Source organism: Petaurus breviceps, unplaced genomic scaffold (genome assembly GCF_028583685.1).
Source record: "Petaurus breviceps papuanus isolate PSGF00001 unplaced genomic scaffold, PetGlider_PUasm1.0 90205, whole genome shotgun sequence".
Lineage (NCBI taxonomy): Eukaryota > Metazoa > Chordata > Mammalia > Diprotodontia > Petauridae > Petaurus > Petaurus breviceps.
The window spans coordinates 1,450,634-1,466,981 of record NW_027187196.1 but is presented as its reverse complement, the minus strand read 5'-3'; the positions used below and the strand labels follow the sequence as shown (position 1 = coordinate 1,466,981).

Here is a 16,348-nt window from a genome sequence, read left to right as displayed (position 1 = left end):
ATGTGATCTTGGACAAATTACTTAATTTTCTGGGTTCTCACTATTCTTATCTATAAAATGATTATTTGGACTCCAAAGGCCTTTTCAGCTCTAAGACTTGACCCTATGTGGCAAATGTGAAGGATTTATGGAAAGACGGGGGCAGGAATTTGACTGGAGGAGAAGGGGGTGTGGATGGGTTGCAATAGGCATAATAGGTTTGCAGTAGGTTGCAAATAGGTAGGAGCCACATTGTTTGACATAAAGGATCTACCAAAGTGAAGAAGTAAAGCATGATGCTGTATCCCCAGGTCTTTGGGCTCCTATAGAAAAAATAATGCTGGGTTGTCAAGTACCTGTAGGTGATGCTGCTAGGGGCGTAGGAGAGCAAGATGGATGGGATTAGCCTCCTTGAGAGCAGGGATGGTGGCTTCTTTGCCACCATGCAGAGCCAAACATTGTGTGCTCTGTGTAATAAATGGGTTAGGGAGTAGATCTGTGATTTCACTGGTATGGCGAACACCCTGGGAATGAAACTCCAATGAAAGTCAGAAACTTCTCTGCAACTTCAATTCTTAGGGGAGATGTGTAGAGCAGAGATGTCAAACTGAGAGCCCTCAATACTCAGGAGAACCAGATTAAAATGTGATTGGGAAATATTTAATAAAACAAAAATACAATAGAACATAGATAATGTTATGATGTAGCTTTCTAAGTCAATATGTGGATCCTTATGTATGGTTTGGTGGTCCCATTTCTATTTGATTTCAGCACCACGGGGCGGGGGGCGCATAGGCATTTTTTTTAAGTGTTGAAAGAAAGAATGGGTAGATGAATGGATGTCAGGTCTACCCTTGCTACTAGGCTCCCCAAATCCAGTAGTCCATAATCATTCCTCTAGTATAAGAACAGACCTTTTCACTTTCACCAGCATCAGAAGGCTGATGATAAGCCTAATGACAATGAGCAGGCATGGTCATAAAGGCATATGGCATCAGTACCACAGGTCACATGTTCCATTTAGCACTTTCCTTGCTTGCTCACAGCCTGATTTCTTTTATCCATACTCTTTTTTTCCCCAGTGCTGGACTAGTAACATCAATATGTCAAGGGCCTCTGATTTTGTCAGGCCCATAATTGTATAGTAATTTGTGTGGGTGCACCAAGATGCTATTATTCACTTGTGATATTTCACATCCTAGAGGAAAAGGTGGTAGTTTAAAATGTCACATATAGCACTGTCAGACATAGTTGTCAGTTGGTTTTGCTTGTTTTTCTTTGTTACTGAGGAAGGTTTACTGAAGGGGGATGGGGAGTTGGAAGGAGAGGGTGTATCCAAAAGTGGCTAGGATATAAAACCAAAAAGTATCCATAAAACTTTGGAAAAATAGTCATGTAAATACATGGTGAAGAGGAGCAATATGGGGTCACACTTCTGTGTGCTTTTCATTTCTCTCTCATTTAATTATATTTTTGCGTGTTTCCTTTGTCCTCTCCTGTTTTCCTGTCTCTTATTTCCAGGTCTACATGAGAACAACCAAGTGAAGATGAAAGGGTTGTACCGTTTGCTGACAATCAATATGCTACTAGTTTCCTCACTTTTTTACTTTATATTGCACTTTGAAAATACTAAAAAAAAATGTTATTCTGGGGTGGCTAGGTGGCGCAGTGTCAGGGACCTGAGTTCAAATCCAGCCTCAGACACTTAACACTTACTAGCCATGTGACTTTGGACAAGTCACTTAACCCCAATTGCTCTGCCCTCCCGCCTCCAAAAAGCAAAAAAAAAAAAATGTTCTTCTATATTCTGCTGCTAGATAACTAAGGTAACTACTTGAGATTAGGAAAATGCTTCTTGTCCTGACTGCTTTTTTCAGTGGACATTCCCACTACTTTGCCCTAGGTGTGGCTTGCTCCACACTTTGGACTTTGTGTCATTCAGCTGTCAGCTTCAGTAGACAGATGCATCACCTTGGCACATCCACTTTCTCAAAGCACCTCAATGAAATGCTTCTGCAAGTGTGTACTCAAACCTATATGTCTGCAATATAGAAGAGATGGAGAGTGAGTGAAGCAGATGCCAGTGACATTTCTTTTATAAGAAAAAGTAACATGGTTATTTAACATTGAACACTGATGCTTTGGGCAGACTCCAGTTCGTTTCATCTTTGCTCTCAGAGTTCTTTACCAATGTGATTTTATCTACTGCATAACAGCTTATTGGTAAACTAAATTTTTGGTTCCCCTCCTGTGTCTTCTCAACTGCTTATTATTCATTATTACTGAATGTGAAAAAAATACTAATTTTTCATGAGTGAATTAAACCATTTAGGCTTCAAATTATAGAATTCATTCTAGTAGAAACAAGTAATAAATAATAATACTGCTAACATTTAATTTTTTTCCATTATTGAGAGGAATTCTCCGGGATTTCTCTAAGCTATAGATGGCATAAAATTAGGCATATGTTAAAATTATTTAGTAGAAAAAAAGTTTATCTCATAGTTAAGCCATTTTCATATGTGTCAGATATTGTCCAGCAATGTAGAAAACACTAGAATGAATGATGAAGTGGAAACCAAATTGCTCGAAACACTCTCTAGGGTCTGAGAAACAACCTATTCAACAAAACCAATTAATTTGCACCATTTCATAAAATATATGGTCAGATTCATTAATTAAGGCAAAAAAAACACTCTTTGAAGATGTCAACTGAACTACAAACTTTTTCCTTGAATGGCATCCACCCTGTCTTCTCTAGGAAAGTTTGTCTGCTCTGTCCACTGAATTATGCACAAATGAAAAGGTGGTTGTGATGGCATCAACGTGGCATAATTCACATCATTGCTGGAGTTACCGACATCAAACTGACCTGTTCTGGAGGCTTTCCATGGGCTAGTTTAAGGGTCTGTTCCACTTTTGGAGTGCTTAGAGACATTTAGATAGCATTCAGTATGTGAGTTAATCAGTGCTAGTGGAAGAGGGAGTGTCCTGCTTCAAAGACCTAGAAATGAAAGAATTTGAATAGCCAGCTTGAGAACTAACCCTGTAGGAAAGTTGGATTTGTTGTTATTCTCATTGTTCAGAAAGGGAAAAAAAATGTTTTAGGCTTTGTAGTGGACACTGAGATATAACAGGACAGCTAGGCCAATTACAATTTGATAGGAGTGTTCATTAACCGGCCGGGACTGCCTCTCAGACCAAAAGACAGCATCGAGCTTTCTGTTAGACATAATTTTATAGACAATGTGATTGCTGGCAACAGAATATGTTTCTAAGGGGTTAGCATTGTTTCCATTGAACCAAAGCTTTCTCAGTATTATTCTTATCGATGCAAAACATTCTCAGTATTATTCCTAGTGAAACAAAGCCTTAGTATTATTTCTACTGAAGTGAAGCAGACCTGAATCCGTGGGAATCTGTGGCATGTTTTTAGCAACACAGGTGAAACATTTCTTTACTATTGGAGCCTATTAGGTGGTTTCCAAGGAACCCAGTAGGGGTCCCCTCTAGCAGGTTTAAGGGAGCTCTAGTGTATAATTTCTGGTGGGCACTTCACTCCCCCCTTTTTACTGTTTAATAGTTGTATCTTGGACTCATCTGAGTCCAGGGGCATAGGCAGTTCGGAGGGCAAACAGCTTAACAGCTTGAATCCTTTGTCCAACATAGGTAGTTAGGCAGTTAATAAGGCAGGGGGTCAATAGCAACCCCAATAACAACAAAGCAAATAGTCCTATTAGGGAAGTTACAAGTGATGTGAACCAGGGGGACCAGTTAAAAAAAGAGAGATTGGTACCAAGACATAGATTGTTGATGATGAGCCTCTCTGTCAGCCAAACGTTGACGTACAGTAGCCAGAGATTCCTGAAGCACCCCGGAGTGGTTGACATAAAAACAGCAGGTTTCTCCAAGGACCATACAAAGGCCACCTTGCTTAAGAAACAGGAGGTCTAAACCTCAGAGGTTTTGGAGAACCACTTCGGCCAGGGAATCTAGGGCGGTCTCCAAGTAGGAGATTTGGCTCTCCAAGTCTCGGATATCTGTGTAGACTTGGGAGGTGAGGGCTTCAAAATGACTATTTCCTTGTACGAGGGCCGTGGTTCCCACTGCTGCTGAACCTGCTATGCCTAGACCAACTAAGATAGGGACTAAAATGGGGACTGTTCTTTTATAGTGGGCTTGTAGCCCAAAACGTTGACAAGCCCCTTCTCCTGAATAAATGTATATCTGTGGAAGGACATGAACTAAAATGCAGAATTCGGGGGAATTACCAGCAAGGACGCATTCCTGTACACAAGCAGTTAAGCCTAAGGTAAGGCAAAACAAGCACTTTTAGGGGCTAAGAAAACATTTGGTGAAAATTCCTGTTTGGGAAAAAACTTGACCACCGAAGCACAAAGGTTTTTATAAGGTGACTGCTGGAGGGCATAGCCCCTAGATTTAATACACCAGGCTTGTCCCTGCACATCCCCTAATGTAAGTTTGGGGAAGCCAAGGTTACAGCGAGCAAGGAGATCAGTGCCAGTGAGTGTGGGCTTCCAATACTGAATTTCATGATCAGTCAAACCCTTTGACGAATTTAAACCTAGCCCAACAAAATAAGGAGGGGCAGGGTTCAAGCAAAACCAGCAGTCAGAAGTCAGGCTGGGATCCGAGGAATTTAGGAAACAGAAAACAGTATCAAGAACATGAAAAGTATAAGAGTGGGCATGTAGCCTGGGGTTTGCCAAAGTAATTCCTGAACCTGCAGGGGTTATGGTGGAGTGTGGGTTAAGGGGCCCATGCGGAGTTTGATCAGCGTCCAGAGGTGGGTTGAGGACTGGGTTGGGACCGGTGAGAATGAGATCCCTTGGCACTGGAGTGCACTGAATAGTGAACAAGGCTCCAGGGTCCCTTCCTACAACATAAAATCTAACTCCCCGTGTCCTCCCTGTTTTCCAAGTTTAGTCCAATTTAAAATCCTGATGACAACTGGGTTACATGATTTAAGGGTATTACAATGAAATGAAATGTGGTGGTCATGGTTGCCACCGGAGACCCAGTCAGCAATGGTGACACAATCCCAATTGACAGAGTGATATTTCCCGGTCCCCCCCACAATCGGGAGACCCATCCTCAGGGCAGACATATGACTGGGTTGACCAAAGCCTGCTTTTCTGCTCTACAAGCAGCACCATCGGTCCCTGAAAAATACATGCCTGTGTAGGGAAACAACATAAATCTGGGGCTAAGCAGGGTACAGAGATCAAAGGAGAGGGTGGGCTGGGAATGAGTCACATTTTTGGAATTAGAGTCCCATCAATTGTCCTAGTAAGAGTCCAAGAATACAAAGTGGGAGTGTAGGGGTTAGGACCAGCGAAAGGCAAGAGCGCTAGAAGCAGGAACATCACAACAGGCTCTTGATTTTCAGTTGTAAGTCACTGGTGGGTTCTGCCACTCACAGGTCTGGAGAGCTGGGAGGAGTTGTCACTGTGACGTGGGAATGGTGAATCCAGGCTTTCCTTCCGGACTCTTTAACAGCAGATGGGGTAGTCAGTATAACCTGGTATGGGCCAGTCCAACGGGGCTCAAGTGAGGAGTCTTGGGGTAGTTTGCGTGTGGGCACTCAATCTCCGATATTCACAGGATCTTAGGGTGGCAAATGAGGAGTGGCCTGGTGCACTGCCCAAACCGAGTTTTGGATGTCTCAAGGAGCCTGGAGGGACTTGAGAAGTAAATCATTAACAGTCATACATAACAGCATTCAACACCTGAAATACAATAGGAGGTGGGGTGCTGAACAGAATTTCAAAAAGAGAAGTGAATTTTCCACATATATATTCAGTTACAAATATTAACATTTGCTTAGATGATAGAATAACTACAAATTCAGATTAAAACAGCAAGTTCTTTTCTGCTTTACAATTTGTTACATCAGGGTCTCTTAGAATCACACTAGAGATTTTAAAAATTCCTTCTAAAGGTATTTTCCTTCTTCAAAACAGTTTCAACGATCACTAGACCTTTGTGAAAGAAGTTAATTTAAAACTTTTAAATGATCTTAAGCAGTTTGCATAAACTTTCTATACATATTCTAATTCTAGATGAAAAATAATATTATTACCTAACATAATATAATAAGCTAACATAAAAAAGCTCACATCTTTTACAGATTACTTGTTCTGAGCATAGAAACCTGTTACAGAAGGAGAAAGGGACATGTGACATTCCAAATATACCAGGAGAAAACATCCTTGGCTCTGTGTAAATTCAGGTACAGTTACAAATATTCCATCTCATGCAGCATCTGTTCCACCTCATAGCTAGACTCAGGAATAGGTGGGAAACATTCCTTTTCAAAGGAACCTCACGGGTAAACTGAGCCAGGAGGGATCCCAGCCCAGACAGAGGCTAAGATTGTCCCTTCAGCTGTTACCAAATGTACTTCCACCTGTTGACAGCACAGGATCACATTCGTCTGAGTAGCTAGTGGCTTTTCCTCTCAGACACTGATTTAATGCAGACAACTATACCCAAATTCAGACTCAAAATAAAATTTAGTTATGGTCCCAAGTGCCTTTTACCTTGAACAACAAGCCTCACCAATCACAGCTTAGAGCCAGTTAAAATTACTTCTATTCTCATGGGGCTGTGATAAACAATAAAAATGTATCAGATCTTATAATGTAAGGAATTCCTTTTCCTTCTAAAATCTAAAAGCCAATTTATAAAAATCCTTTTTGATCTTTGCAACTTCTTAGCAAGTTAGGTTCATTTAAAACTTCCTTTCTCAGGCTGAATGACCTTGCCTGGAAATAATTTCTAGAGAATTTAACAGTTTTACAACATAAGGAAAAATTTATATGAATTGTAAGCAGGAGAGACTGCTCTGAATGGGCAGAACTAGTCAAACAAATTTTCATACAATAATCAATAAACAATTTTAGGTTTTAACATTAAAACATTAGCCCAAAATAGCTTAGTTAACAGTTTTACAAGTTTTTTCTGAATAGCAGATATACATATTTAAAGTAACACTACTGGTCTTATATAATTTTCTCCTCACTCAGGTTTTACAATATACAGTGTAGAAATACAACAATAATATAAACTACAAGATGACATTACATTAATTGCCTTTTCAAATTACATATAAGAATGATTGATCTTACCAAGTGAAGAGGCTGGTTGACTTCTGGCCTCATTTTCTCCTTTCTTTTTCTCATCTCCCCACTTTATAGATGAATTAATACTCAGGGTTAAATGATTTATTCTAGGTCACACAACCAGTCAGTGCAAGGTTCAGAACACACTGTTTCTCACTGACAAGTTTTTTTTTAAGCTTCCAAGCATATTGCTTTATTAAGCAATGCACACCGATTACATAACAAACCTTTTCCAGGCCTTCCTCAATTTTGCTCCCCAGATACAGGGGGAGACACACTTTGATGCATTAAAAACCATCAAATAAGACCAATTAATTAAAAGAAAAATTAACTAGGCTGGGGCGGCTAGGTGGCACAGTGAATAGAGCACCAGCCCTGCAGTCAGGACGATCTGAATTCAAATCCAGCCTCAGACACTTAACGCAAAAACTGGCCATGTGACCTTGGGCAAGTCACTTAACCCCAATTGCCCCTCCAACAAACAACAACAACAAAAATTTAACCAGGCTACAAAATTAGGCAATTTGATTTCTAATTGGAGGAAAGATTTGGAGCTTTCCAAGTTGGGAAAGGGAAAGTGAACAAATGCAATAGGTTCCATTCCCTTCAGGTGTCTGTATTCAATCAAAGGAACATGGAAAGAATAACTGATTAGTCAGTAAAGGGCCAGTTAAGAACAGACTAATCTAATCCTCTTAATTCCCTCAGTTGCTTGAGATGTGTAATTGTCAGTGAAGACCTTGGATCTTTGGATCGGACAGGGTTTCTGGTCAGTATAATCTAGGTCCTTAGCAACCTTCTTTAATTCCTTGGCACTGGGACAAGCAAAGTGATTATTTGCAGCAAGGGAGAGATCTCTTAGATGGTACTGAAGTTGGGGCTTCATGGTACAGAGTGAACTCTATATTTCAGGGGGAAACCCTCCATTTTTCCAAACTCATCACACTCAAAGCACGTTATCAGCTTATACTCTTATCAAATAAACCTCTATGAATGCTTAGCTGTAGCAGACCTTGGTTATGGGGTAGTCGATTTGCCTGGAGCATTGAGGAGAGGGTTTGGGGAACTTGAAGTAGAAACTTCAGGCTCTGCTTACTTAGAGGGGTGGACTTCAGGATACCTGGGGATCTAAAACTTGCTGATGGGAGCTAGATCAAGTACCTTTTTACTAAACTATTTAGGCTGTGGAAAGAATATAATTTTAGGCTGAATAGCTCAGATGTAACTCACACTTTAGTAGCTCAGATGTATCCCAGGCTTAGTATATGGGATAATGATTAACTTGTATTTGTACCTTTGTTTCACAAGCTTCTTTTCCCTGTCTAACTGTTCCCATGTCATTCAGAAAGAAAATGAAAAAAAAATTCTATTCCAGGGATTTAACCTTTCAGGTAGGCAGATGACAAGCCTGTGTAGCTCTGATGTAGCTACTGTACCTTCTCCCCTTTTTCTTTTTGGAGGAAGTTTACTCAAACTAACTTCACTGCAGCCCCAGCTCAGTTATAGCCAGGACAACAGGAAGAAAAAAAAATCTTATGGTTCAAACCTCTTACTGTCTCCTCAGCTCCGTCAGAGCTGGATGACAGCGGAGGGCGCCGTAGCCCTAGCTCAGAAGAACTGGGACCACAGGGAAGAGAATCTTAGCGGATTTCTTTTTGACCTTTTGCTCAAATAAACTTTTCTTGGTGTTCATTCCTTTAAAATTTCAGATCTACTTCAAGACTTTAAAAGAAGCTGTTTCTCATACAACATATGTAATACAACTGTTTACCAGTAACAATCATGGTCTTAATTTTGAACTTTGAAATAAAAACAATTGAATAACCAAGCAGGTGACCATAAACTTCAGTTTTTTGTAGTGCCAAATAGTAATCAGAATAAATTCAATTACCTGGATCTATATTCCCAATGATGTTGCACAGTTCTCTTTCTGTGACCAAGGAAAGGGTTAAGTGTTAGTCCTATTTCAAAGTGCAGCTCGAAACCTACTTCTCTTTGACCATTGAAGTGACCCCTTTTCCCTTAGACAGATTTTTGGGGAGAAATTTCCCATTCTCTTTCTGTCCATTTGTCTTTCTATTTCGAGAACTTTGGCTGGAGTTCAAGGAGTAGAAGAAGAAGTGGTTTTCTGCCAGCAGCCTTTCTTTAAGAGATTGTCAATCTTTCTAGCTCAGGTGCAGCATTCTTTTGGCTGCTTGGGTGCATTTGGCTTACAGAGTGGCAGATTTAAAAATTTCTTTACAAATACAGACAGATTATACAAAAATAAACCACAGCAGGGCAAAAGGAAGAAGGTCTCCTCTTTTCTACCTGCCAGTATCTCAGAGACAGGATATACACAAAACAACACAACACACAGACAGTGACATCTAGCAACAATCCACAAACAAATAGAGAATTTAAGATACAGTAACACTTTAACAGCAAACACAAAATTCAGAAGAGAGGGAAAAGAGAAAAAAAAACAAAACAGAAACCTGGCACTCCGTCAGTGTCCTGACCTTGAAGGCCTGTAGGGGCTGTACTGCCGCGTCCAGCTAGCCTCCTACCTTTACCTGGGGCCGAGGAACAGAGTTCTCGGTGATCACCCCCTAGGCACTTTCACAGACTGAGTACTCACCGAACAGAACATTCTTGGATCAAATTGAAAGAATTTGGATAGGACTCAGGTTCCGGTCCACTCAGGGAAGCAATGTGAGCCTGGGGCCAAGGAATTTCACTCGGTGGCCTCCCCTAGGTCAGACTGCTCTCCTGACCCTCCAGGGAGCCTGGTCCAGCTGTCAAAACAGAGCCAAAGGCTATCTTGGTGGAACCTCCAATCTGTAATGGACACTGAGATATAACAGGACAGCTAGGCCAATTATAATTTGATAGGAGTGTTTATTAACTGGCCGGGGCTGCCTCTCATACCGAAAGACAGCCCCAAGGTTTCTGTTAGACATAATTTCATAGACAATGTGATTGCTGGCAACAGAATATGTTTCTAAGGGGTTAGCATTGTTTCCATGGAAGCGAAGCATTTCTCAGTATTATTCCAATTGAAGCAAAACATTCTCAGTATTATTCCTATTGAAACAAAGCATTAGTATTATTTCTACTGAAGTGAAGCAGACCTGAATCAGTGGGAATCTGTGGCATGTTTTTAGCAATACAGGTGAAATATTTCTTTACTATTGGAGCCTATTAGGTAGTTTCCAAGGAACCCAGTAGGGGTCCCCTCTAGCAGGTTTAAGGGGGTTCTAGTGTATAATTTCTGGTGGGCACTTCAGCTTAAGAAAGAAAAGAGGCTAAGGCCTGAAATGGTGAGTGACCCCCAGTGACATAGAGTATTTCTTAATGGATTGGATACAACTGGTTACTGATACTGGAGTCCTATTAGAATCACTGATTGAATGCAGACAGAGCATTGATGGGTTAGAGGAAAGGTCAAACCAGACATCTGGTTAAGAAGAAAAAACTGGCTAAAGTTGAGAAGGCAATTAAAAATTGTGACAGTTTTAATTTGCCCACTTCCGAATGGTTAAGCTAAAAAATAGGAAATAGAAAAAGGCAAAGATGAATGGAAAACTCTTTATCAAGAAAGGTGACCACAAGACTCTGGAAAGTGTTTTTTGCCAGAAAGCACACACAGTCATACAATTCACTGAAGGTGAAGAGAATAAATAGATAATCATCATACTCCCCTCCCCAAAAAGCTTTTAACTTTTCAGACATTGGCTTCTTAACCTTGGGGCTATAATTTTTTCATATTTGTTATTCACTAGTATCCAACTCTTTCTGACTGTGTGAACCACAGCACTCCTGGTTCTTCTATCCTCCACTGTCTCTCAAAGTCTGTCCAACTTAATGTTCATTGTTTCCATGACACTATCAGCCATCTTACATCCTCGGCCATCCCCTTTTCCTTTGGCCTTTAATCTTTCCCAACATCTAGGTCTTTTCCAATGACTCCTGTCTTATTATGTGGCCAAAATATTTGAACTTTAGCATTTGACCTTCCAATTAGTAGCCTGAATTAAGTTCTTTAAGTATTGACTATTTTAATCTCCTTGCTGTGCAAGGGACTCTCAAAAGTCTTCTCTAGTACCACAATTTGAAAAGCTTTGATTCTGCGGTTCTTAACTTTGCTTATAGTCCAGCTCTCCCAGCCATGCATTTGTACTGGAAAAACCATAGATTTGACTATACAGACCCTTGTCTATAAGGTGATGTCTCTGCTGTTTAGGATGCTGTCCAGATTTGCCATAGCTTTCCTCCTAAGGAGCAAGCATCTTTTCATTTCATGGCTGCAATCACCACCTGCATTGATCTTTGAGCCCAAGAATATAAAATCTTACACTTCTTCCATTTCTTCCCCTCTGTTTGCCAGGAAGTTATGGGACCAGTTGTCAGGATCTTTGTTTTTTAGATGTTAAGTGTCAAGCCAGCATTTATACTCTCCTATTTCACCCCTCATCAAGAGACTTCCTGCCATCAGAGTGGTATTGTCTGCATATCTGAGATGTTTGTTATTTCTCCAGGCAGTCTCATTTCTGACTGTTGAGTCATCTAACCTGGCAGTTCATATGATGTGCTCTGCATATAAGTTAAATAAATAAGTGACAATATGCAACCTTGTCATATTCCTTTTCTAAACTTAAACCAGTCAACTGTTCCATGTTTGGTTCTAAACTGTTGCTTTTTGGGCTGCATACAGGTTCCTCAGGAGACAATTAAGATGCTATTGTAATCCCATATCTTTGAGGCACATTTTGTTGTGATTCACACTGTCAAAGACTTCAGTGTAGTCAATGGAGCAGAATTTTATGTTTTCCTGGAATTCCTTTGTGTTCTCCATAATCCAGTGAATATTGGCAATTTGGTCTCTAATTCCTCTGCCTCCTCAGAAAACAAGCCTGTTCTTCTGGTAATTCTTAGTTCACATATTGCTGAAGCCTAGCTTGTAGACTCTTAAGCATAACCTTTCTGGCATGTGAAATGAGAACAGTTGTACAGTAATTTGAACATTCCTTGGCATTGCCTTCTTTAGGTTTGGGATATAAACTGATCCTTTTCAATCCAGTGGCCACTGTTGAGTTTTATAAATTTTCTGGCATATTGAGTGAAGCACTCTTAACAGCACCATCTTTTAGGGTTTTAAATAGCTCAGCTGGAATTCCATCTCCTTCACTAACCTTACTGTTAACAATGTTTCCTAAGACCCACTTGACTTAATTCTCTAGGATGTCTGAGTCTAGATCAGTAATCACAGCATTGTGGTTATCAGTAATGTTAAGATCTTTCTTGTCTGATTCTTTTGTGTATCCTTTCCACCTCTTCTTCATCTCTTCTGCTTCTGTTAATTCCCTATGATGTTTGTCTTTTATCATCCCCATTTTCGCATGAAATGTTCCCTTGATATCCCTAATTTTCTTGAAGAGATCTCTTGTCCTTCCCATTCTATTGTTTTCTTCTATTTCTTTGCATTGCACATTTAAGGAAACCTTCTTATCTCTCTTTGCTCTTCTCTGGAATTCTGAATTCTGTTTTTCCTTGACATTTTGCTTTCCTTCTCTGCTCAGTTATTTGTGAAGCCTCATCTGACAGCCATTTTGCTTTCTTGCCCTTCTTTTTCTTGGAAATATTATTTGTTGCTGCCTCCTGTATAATATTGTAAACCTCTGGCCTTAGTTCTTCAGATATTTTCTCTAGCAGATCTAATTCCTTAAATCTATTCATCACTTTCTCTCCATATTCATGACAGATGTTATTTAGGTCATACATATATGGTCTGATGGTTTTTCCTACTGTCTGAATTTTGCAATAAGAAGCTTATGATCTGAGTCACAGTCAGCTCCAGTCTTATTTTGACTGATGATATAGAGCTTTTCCACCTTTGACTACAAAGTATATGATCAGTGTGATTTTGATAATGACCATATGGCAGTGCCCATGTGTAGAGTCACCTTTTGAGTTTTTTAAAAAGAGTGTTTGCTATGACCTGTCAGTTATATTGATAAAGCTCTAATAGTCTCTGCCCTTTTTCATGTATATTCCAAAGCCAAATTTGCCTGTTATTCCAGTTAACTTTTGATTCTTACTTTAACGTTACAATCCCCTATACTGAATGTGACATCTTTTGTTGTTATTTCTAGAAGACGTTGTAGGTCTTCATAGAACTGATCAACTTTGACCTTTTCAGCATCATCAGTGGTTGTAGTATAGACTTACATTACTATGAGTTTGAAAAGTTTGCCTTGGATTCATACCCTGGTACTGCTTTTCTCATCCTTTTGACTCTGAAGGCTACTCCATTTCTTCTAAGGATTCTTGCTCATGGTAGTATACGTAATGATCACCTGAAATAAATTTACTCATTGCAATCCATTTAAGTTCACTGACACCCAAGATGTTGATGCTTAATCTTTCCATCTCCTGTTTGACTGTGTCCAGCATATTACGTTGGTTCATAGATCATATTTCCAGGTTCCTAGGCAATATTGATTTTTGCTTCATCAGACTTTGCTTTTGTTATCAGACACATCCACATTTGAGCTTCCTTTCACCTTTGGCCCAGCCACTTTATTAGTACTGGAGGTACTTATAGTTGTCCTCCATTTTTCTCCAGTAGTGTATAAGATGTCTTCTGCCCTGAGGGGCTCATCTTCCAATGTCTTCTCTTATCATTTTAGTACTGTCCATAGGGTTTTCTTAGAAAAGATACTGCTATTTCCTTCTCCTGAGGATCACCTTCTGTCAGAACTCTCCACTATGATTTGTCTATCTTGGGTAACCGTGCATGGCATAGCTCAATAGTTTCATTGAGGCAAGTCCCTCTGCCACAACAAGGCAGTGATCCAGGAAGGGTGAATTTTTCATTCATTCATGTGTGTTTGTATATACGTATATGTATGTGTGTGTATGATTTGTGTATATTTTATTTCCTTTGTAGTCATTTGTAGTTTATTTCAATCATTTTAAGCCCTTATTTTGTGAAGAAGAATGAATGGTCTATAGATTTCCAATTGTGTCCATAATACCAAAAGAAAAACATGTTAAGAATTTTGTCTTTGAGTAAAATGCAGACTTAAAAGACACCCTTCAAGCAAGTGATCTCTTGTGCATGTGTTGAAATCATACAAAATTAGTCAATAAATTCAACATATGTTCAATGACCTTCTGATAAGTAGCATCAAGCAAGGCACTTTAAAATGTGATGTATCCTCACTACAGGTGTTTGCCACTGTCCTATGTCTTGTTCAGGGTTCAAATAGATGAGTGATTGTATACAATCCTTCATATGCTTCTGTTTAGGGATGATATTATACTGATTTATTTGCTAATATATTTAGATACTTGATTATTCAAGTGAGAACACTTTAATAGCTCATGCAGGAAAAAACTAAATGAGGGGAAGTATCTGTTGTCCACATGGAGATGGAAAGCCAGTTATAAAATCAGTTAATTGGCATGTATATTATTTGGTATGTATTAGATAGATCCAAAATTGAATAGGAAAAAGTAGGCTGAAGAGCAGTGGTGAAAGTCTTTTCATAATATCAAGTAGCTTTCAAGTACAAAGACCCAACTTTTCAACCCCAGAGTTCTCCTAGTGATGTGATATATAGTTGCAAATCTTTTCTCTAAGGAAAGAAAATTGAGTGACCCAAAGAGCAATGGAGACATACATGGTGACTACAAGGAGTCTGCATATATTTCTAATGATTCCATATGCTACAGAAGCATTGTAAGGGATATCACTGAAGAAATGTCTGATTGAAAATGAAATAGGGCCAGATGGCGATCTGCCGCCCCCTCCTCACCCTCTCCCCTCATCTCCCTCTCCCACTGCTCACCCTTCCCCTTTTCCCCCTTCCTTGTCCCCTTTCCCTTCCCTCTCCCCCTCTCACTCCCCCTCCTCCTCCCTATGCTTTCTCCTTCCTCCCTTCCCCAGCCTAGACAATGCCTTGGTGGAGACGGCCCAAGGAGGCCATGGAGCCCGCCAAGGCAGACATGTTCTCCAAAATGGCCACGTACCTGACAGATGAGCTGACAGCCACCAGTGAAGATTATAAACTTCTGGAAAATATGAACAAACTGACTGGCTTGAAGTATCTAGAAATGAAAGATATTGCAGTAAACACAAGTAGAAACCTAAAGGACTTAAACCAGAAATATGTCACCCTTCAGCCTTATCTGGATCAGATAACTTTAATTGAGGAGCATTTAGCTGCTCTCCAGCAGGCAGCTTACAAGTTGGATGCATATTCAAAGAAACTAGAAGCAAAGTACAAGAAGCTAGAAAGGCGATGAAAGAATTCTTTACCACAAAGACTTAAACTACAAGAATGTTTTACAAGAAATATGTGGGATGGGACTTTATCAATAGGCTTCAGTTCCCAAAAGGGAGTGGTGCTGCTGACCCAAGGAGAATCCCAGCCCCGCCTCTGGCTGGATGTGTAACTCTGGCCACCCTCACTGTTTTCCTCAACCTGTACCCCTGGAACCTCATCTTAGTATGTGCTTCCTTGTGTGCCCTGGACCAAGGCTCAGAAATCAGTATCATCCCCGTCTGGAGCAGATACAGATGAGAGGCTCTTGGCTCCCTGGCTCCTCCCTTGCCCCCCACCCCCCTCATAACCTGTTCTTCAGCTTAAATAATAAATGACCCTCAAAAAAAAGAAAATGAAATAGGCTTGTCTTATAGCAAGAGAAGAGGATCACAGTTAGCCAGAGTATGCTACCAGTAACAGTATATATAGTCCACTGTATCTGTGGTGTCATCAATTTAATTGGCCCCTCCAGGAATGCAGATTATGGCCCATCCATGCCTGCCTATCCTCATCAGTAAAAAGTGGTTCTTTTCAATGTCCTAGAGGCCCAATGTGCTATTTATATAAACATATATTCACATTATATTTAAATTGTACTGTGATTTCATTGGTATAGGAAACAGTTATTACAAAATCTTTCTTGGGGTGGCTAGGTGGCCCAGTGAATACATCACTGGTCCTGGAGCCAGGAGGACCTGAGTTCAAATTGGACCTCAGACACTTAACACAAAAACTAGACATGTGACCTTGGGCAAGTCACTTAACCCCAATTGCCATCCAAAAAAAAATAAAATAAAGAGTAGAAGCAAAAAAAAAAAGAAAAAAAGTTAAGCAAAACTTAAAAAAAAAAAAAACCCTTTCTCTTCCAATGTAAGTCAACCCCTCTGCCAATTAGTAATCTTACAGCAGAGG

The 16,348-nt window shown here is 40.0% G+C and overlaps 1 pseudogene; it reads left to right on the top strand.

The window, feature by feature from the left end:
* The first annotated feature begins 15,116 nt into the window (after positions 1-15,116).
* LOC138176821 (biogenesis of lysosome-related organelles complex 1 subunit 2 pseudogene) lies at positions 15,117-15,416 on the top strand (annotated as a pseudogene).
* The last annotated feature ends 932 nt before the right edge of the window (positions 15,417-16,348 follow it).